The sequence below is a fragment of the Euprymna scolopes genome, chromosome 24, assembly GCF_053919585.1.
Source record: "Euprymna scolopes isolate OS-2025 chromosome 24, ASM5391958v1, whole genome shotgun sequence".
NCBI lineage: Eukaryota > Metazoa > Mollusca > Cephalopoda > Sepiida > Sepiolidae > Euprymna > Euprymna scolopes.
Window position 1 is genome coordinate 51,128,316 of NC_136505.1, and position 7,500 is coordinate 51,135,815.

Here is a 7,500-nt window from a genome sequence, read left to right on the forward strand (position 1 = left end):
TGTAAAATTCATAAATGAACTTCTGTCTCTAGATATACATATGCCATGACGGTGTTTGTTTAACGCTATTCTGCCGGGTCTCTTTCTATCTTCTCTTTTTCTGTTATGTCTCTCCGTTTCAAACTTGATTGTTTTCGTCTGCTTTTTTTCCGAAATATAACCTGTCACTCTTCATTCGCTTGCTTCACTTCCACTTGTCGCTTGACCGACTTTACCCCCATCCTCCACAAATTGCTATATCCAGCTCTTCGTAAGTGCAACAGCAAGCCTTTTTAACTCTTGCAGTCGCCGAAACAGCATCAAAAAATGTTGACTACAATAAGATAATCGAACTATCAACAAAACACTCGACAATTTCCTCCTTCGTGCAATGCCATGTGACAGTCGACGTGATCCTAAGACTGGTTCATCAATTTGTTTTCCTTTATTCGAAGACTTTTATGGTTCTGAATTTTTGACATGTGGATCGATTTTTCGTAATATTTCGATCTTTCGTATCCAGTGTAATTTTCACAACGTTTCAGTCGAAGTAACCTCCGAACGTCTTTAGTTGTATATTGTCGAATTCGGACATATTTCTGTCGAACACGGGAAACTGCACTGAATTGCTATCCGAACCTTTATTTAAACCATCGAAATAGCATGCTCTTGTTCCGTCAGTTATGACTAGCGCTATGACAACAGCATATTAGTTTCGTTGCTTTGACTCTCGAGTATATATCCGACACAGTTAGACACAGTTAATTACCTTAGAATTACACCATTCTATATAAAAGCATATAAGATATCAACGGATATAAACTCGAGAGTCAAAACAATGAAATAAATACGCTGTAGTCACACCCCTAGATATAAGTCTTAATTCGTTCGTAATTATATTTGGAGTACCGCCCGCACTGAAGATTGAACTTAAAACCTCCGGAAGCGTGAACTTTCAGTGTTGACTTTTATTAATATTCTATCACCTGCACCAGGGATCTATAACGGAAGCCGAGGTGAGCAATAGATACCTGAAAAAGGCCGCAGGTTGCGTCGACGGAAACGTTATGAAAATAACACGCACGATGAGAACAATGCAACTTATTTTATATTTTATATTCGTGCGGTAATCCTTATCAAAGTTGACACCTATCGTTATACAAGGTTTCGGAAGATATCACCCCCACCTTCCCCAGACGGATTCTTTATTTATGCTAGTATCCCTCCTTTCTGAATTAAAATAAAATAATACAAGAAGGCTGGAGTATACATCGATCCAACAATAGTACCAATATAAGCGATAAGCAATAAGTAGCATTAGAGTTGACAGTATATACGATTACTACACATCCCTCAAATTTGAGAAAAATATATGATTTATTGCAAGCAGTTTCAAATTGACAAATCTCTCTTCACAACATACACGCCAACTATACGTTACACCTGTGTAAAATACGTTTTCCAAAAAAACAGGCATGCAGACTCTGTATCAACACGCATACCCAAGCACACACGCATGCATACGTAGATACAAACATATAGAAACACACACAAGATCACACACAAACAAATACACACGCACACACACACATATATATATATTGTGTACAGAAAGTTGTTAGATGAGACAAATCATTGGTACCGTCGGTTCGTATTATCGGGCTTAGACGAATATTGGCTGAAGAGAGCTTGATAGGGATACCTTAAACGGTCTTTATTATCGGGCTTGAAACCGACGGTACCAATGATTTGTCTCATCTAACAACTTTCTGTAAACAATATATAAATACGCTCTTACATTTCGGATTTTCCTTTTAATTGAGCACTCTGCTGGATTTCTTTTTCCAAAAAAACTAATCATATATATATATATATATATATATATATATATATATATATGTATGTATGTATATATATATATATATATATATATATATATATATATATATATATATCAATGCATATACATAATATAAATGGTTTTATTTATACAGACATTATTAGCTGAAAAAAAAAACGACCCTGGTGTCTAACTCTGTCCCGTGGGGAGGCATTGTAAATAGATAGATCCTTTCAATCTAAAGTGATTTGGCACAGATGACTTGAGGAAGTTGGATATCGAAGTAAGTCTTAGCTTAAACATGTATCCAAATAGGTAGCCAATAATAATACGAGAAAAAATATACGTTAATAACTTCTTTTATGTTTTATTGAGTAAATTTAATTCAATTAACATTAAGGTAACAAAAATAATATATATATATATAACTACTTCATATACTCACATAAATTAATATAGGAAAGTATAAATTTATGCGTAAATTTTAAGTATTTACTTCAAAAGGGCTCAATACGCAGGTTGAGCTAGTTAGTTATAAAATAGAATCCTAAAGTGGATGAAACGCGGAATATTCAGTGTAGCTTAATCGCCATATATATTTTATAACTAACTATATATATATATATATATATATATATATATATATATATATATATATATATATATAAACATATATATATGCATATATATATATATAACTACTTCATTTACTCACATGAAATTATTATACGAAAGTATAAATTTATGCGTAAACTTCAAGTATTTACTTCAAAAGTGCTCAATACGTAGGTAGAGCTTGTTAGTAAGTTATAAAATATATATGGCGATTAAGCTACACTGAATATACGATTACTACACATACGCACAAGCCTGAAGGGTCTTAGAGTGGATGAAACGCGGAACATTCAGTGTAGCTAAATCGCCATATATATTTTATAACTTACTATATATATATATATATATATATATATATATATATATATATATATATATATATATAATGCTCCCTATCCTGGGTTGAGCATATTGGGAAGTGATATATAAACTGCCATTAGCGTATTAAGGGGCGCTCTTTGTTGTAAACAAATCGTGCGGAGGCATTTGAACGATTTCCAAACATCGTATATTCATTACCCACACAGCAGCATCAGTATAGCGCAATGGTGAGAAGCCTTGACTTGCATTTGGCGGTCAGGTTTAGATCCTTGCTTGAGGCAGTTACCTGTCTATCCGCACTGATGATATGTGAAACAGCGAAACAGTACTGTATGTGGATGACTATATATATATATATATATATATATATATATATATATATATATATATATATATACGAGCAAACAGTAAATAAAATATGTTAAAAACACTTTGAAATAAGTTTAAAACATATTTAATCTGAAAAGGAAACACTTGATAAGTGGATAGTCCTTAATCCGCCGTGTTTCGAAGAAATGCTTTCCTTCTCATCAGAGGGTAGGAATTAGCAAAATGCAGGATAGGATTTTGCATGCAAAAATATTTGATGAAACAACAAGTAAGTCAAAGATCTTACTTGATAACAAAAATGTGAAGCAGAGGGAATATAATGTAGAAAAAGGTGATTACACGTGAATGGATAGTCTGTTGAAAGATAAATAATCCAGCGACGGTAAAATCCAAATATATAACTTCAAGAAAGTTAATTGAATTTCCATTTTATTTTATTTATATAAATATATATATATATATGCGTGTGTGTAAGCGCGTGTTAGTATATAAATATATAAAAATACATATAAAGTTCGATTTTTTTTGTCTCATAATGTTATTAAAGCGCTTAAGTTATATTGTTAATATAACCTCTTCCAATTTGGGATTTTATCTTGACATTTTAGATGGCAACACACATTCTATCGCCGAGGTTTTATGGTCAATATATTGCCGTTTCTTTTTCGCTCGATCAAGAAGACGTGGAACAAATTGACTTGTTAATCTTAGCAAATCTTAAACCAAAATGTCTCTTCTTGTCACCACCAATGGCAATATCCTTCTTTAGCCTCCGGAAATACACGCGCCGTCTTTTGATGGAGCCCTATTATACATGAAAGATATATATCCACTCTGTTTCTGAGATTACTCTAAACATTGTTGAACTTTTCCATGCCCTAAAAAGTGCCTACGCTTAATATAATCATCTACCTATATAATACACATCTCTGTACTGAGGTATACTGCTGCCACATATTGGAAGGTGCCGTAGTATAATACTTTGCTGCTCTCAGATGGTAGTAAAATGCACACTGTAATATGGTACGAGAATGCTTTGTACACGCGTCTCATCACAGAATAGACGTTGTTAGCCTTTCTTATGGCATCTTCATGTTATAGTAAATTTAAATAACGTTTCTTTCTTAATTCGCGTTTTTACCACCAGACGAAACGGCTTCACGTTACAACAACCTCCTATTCAACGAGAATGTATAGAATATTTGTAATAAAGAATACCATTTATTATGAAACATTGTTCATTGAATCCTTCATCATTAATCATCATAAGTAATCTGACAATTCATCCATCTTGTACACACTGATTAAGAATATTTCCCCCTCAGAAAGTCAGTAATTAGTTATTGGAAATACATTGAAACAAAAACATTAACTAATAAATAATAATTCGAAACCAAACAAAACAAATATAAAATAAAACACGCATTAATGTAGAAATAAAAATTATAAAAAGTAGAAAAGAATATATAATAGGAAAAAAAAACTGGAAATTAAAACTAAAACAAAAAATAAAAAATACGAAATTTAGGTTTAAAACAAAAAAAATTTGGTTAGCACGGTACCAAAAATGGCCAACTTGTAACAACGTGGGGATGGATTTTCTTTTCCCCAAACAAAAACACCAGGTTTATCATGTACAATATTAACGTTTGGTTGGTAACATCCAATGGAAATAACATCTGATGAGTTTGTAAGAAAGGATATTTTTATGAACACATAAACTCATAAAATTGCCATGCCATTAACGAAACGGCTGTAATAAAGATATCCATGATGAAATAAACAAAAGTTATAAAAAAGAAAAAAAAGAAAACTTTGAATTTCAACAAAGTTTTGTATTATATATATATATATATATATATATATATATATATATATATATATATATATATATATATATATAAAGCTGAACGTCTGTGTGTGTGTGTCTGGGCACGAATAGGCTCCTATATGGTTGACTATTTTAATAAACTGATCACACATAATGATAGTAGATGTATCGAGACACAGGAATGGTTATGTTTCATCTGGCAGAACGGTTGTTCATTAAAATTGTGGGATGCGTTCGCGCCTGGTCCACAAAGTATGGAAATAAAAAATTTAAAAATGAAAAAAAAAACGTTTACAAGGATTTTTGATATATATGTACATAATAATACTTTGATAAGTATGTTTTTACTGAAATAGGTATGGTATAATAAAATTGTGGGGTCTGCGTTCGCGCCTGGCCTCCATAGAATAGAAAAAATCACAAACTTTAAACAAGACTTTTCATATCTATCTGCGTATGTATACTTTGATAATTATGGTTAAGTTTGAAGAAATATAGTATAATAAAAATTATGGGGTGTTCGTTCGCGCCTGACCTCCATCGAATGGAAATATATCACAAAGTTTAACAAGGGCTTTTTAATATAGATCAACAGAATATTGTGATAAGTGTTTCAGTGTGAACAGGTATGGTATAATAAATTATGGGGTTTATCTATTTTATTTTTACTTTCATCATATTTTGCTTTGGTTTTGATAACCCCAAATTCGAAGCTATCTCTTTACGACCCTTCCTTTTCATAACCTATCATACTTTCATAAATAAGAGTCCATTTTCTGTAGGCTGTTTTTGAACTCAATCAACGACGGGTAATTTTGCTAGTATATATATATATATATATATATATATACACATTATATATGTATATTATATATATATATATATGTGTGTGTGTGTGTGTGTATGTGTGTGCGCGCATACATGTTTGTATGAAAATAGAATGCGCATCAGGGGCGCTTAAAAGCCAAATTACAATACAACGTAGTATTAGGGGGAAAAATAAACACATATTTTACTTGCTTGGTATATTATACTTGATTCTTTCTTTTTTTGCGTATTCTATTTTTCAAAAAAGAAAATCAAACTTTCTATAACGGAACTGACACCCTGGACGTTAATCTTGTGTAGCCAACGCACGTTCCGGCATTTTAAAATACAACCGCCGAGAGACCACGCGCGGATATTAACCAATTAGCCGTTCTTTCTCAAAATTTACAGCATGGCTAGAAGAAGGAGAAAGTACCACATACTGACAGTAGAGTTTGACTCCGGAATATATTAAAACTATAAATTTCTAGCAAGTAAAATATTTGTTCATTTTCCTTATATTACGTTGTGATTTGGCTTTCAATCGCACCTGATGCGTATTTTATTTTTCAACTTAAATAAACGCTCCTATAACGGAACTCACACCCTGGACACACACACACGCGCGCACGCATGAATCGGAAAATTACCTACCCACTAATGAAACAGCTGTAATGGGAAAAATTCAGAAAATAAACAAAGGTTATAAAAAGAAAACGGAGTTTTTAAATTTTCTAAAATTTATAATATATATGCTCTGCACCTATTAAATAGATACATTGAGCTTAACTCAAAATTAACGGTGACTGGTTTTAAAATAACAATCTAGACCCGTTAAACGAAAACAGTATACATTGAAAGTAACGATATTTTAAAAACAAACTGAAATATATATATATATATATATATATATATATATATATATATATATATATATATATATAATGTATATTTAAAAAGTAACAATTGTTGTTTTTAATTCTTTAATTATTTTTTAATATTTTAAAAATATTTTGTAACGCGTTTAAAGCCTTATTTTGCTCTTTTAAGGTTTTTTACAGTTAAAAGTTCTTTTTTTTTTAGTTAAAAGTTTTGTTTTCGGTGAAAACTTTATCAGATTCCCTTTCGGTGATCATTTTAGTTCGGCTGGCACGATTGTGCTTTAGAAATATATGTGGATGCTAGACTGGTTGTATATATATATATATATATATATATATATATATATATATATATATATATATATATATATATGCAGGAGTGGTAAAGTGCTACCATGCCTTATAAAAATTATATATATATATATATTTATATATATATATATATATATATATATATATATATATATATATATATATATAAAATATTACTTTCAAAAGTTTACAAAAATGAATTGGGTGACAGCAGATAGTATCGAAGCAAAATCATCTGGCGTTCTAGCTTCGTTTCCTATTGTTTAAGCTAACTCGACATACAGATAAACACATTTAAAAATGAACCACTTCTCACTACGTTTAAATTTGTGCATGTGTAAAACTAAAAGAAGTATGTTGGCAGGTTGAAATGAATATTTTGCATTTTCACATTCCGACATATGCCAGTACTCGTTATTCATCCATACAAAATGTGTTATTCATTATCAACCGTCTTTGCGTATGAGTGCTAGTTCCTGCTGATTTCTGTGTCATGTTACTAGTAGTTGAAGAGTTTGTCGGTTAAATATTTACAGACACACGCATATAGTTGTTTATATACGTGTATATATATATATATATAT

The 7,500-nt window shown here is 31.0% G+C and overlaps 1 protein-coding gene across 2 annotated transcripts in view; it reads left to right on the forward strand.

Annotated features, from left to right (window-relative positions):
* The window catches only part of LOC145246703 (uncharacterized), a 379,705-nt gene that overhangs the window by 1,044 nt on the left and 371,161 nt on the right, over positions 1-7,500 (forward strand). The gene's annotated exons all lie outside the window — the stretch shown is intronic.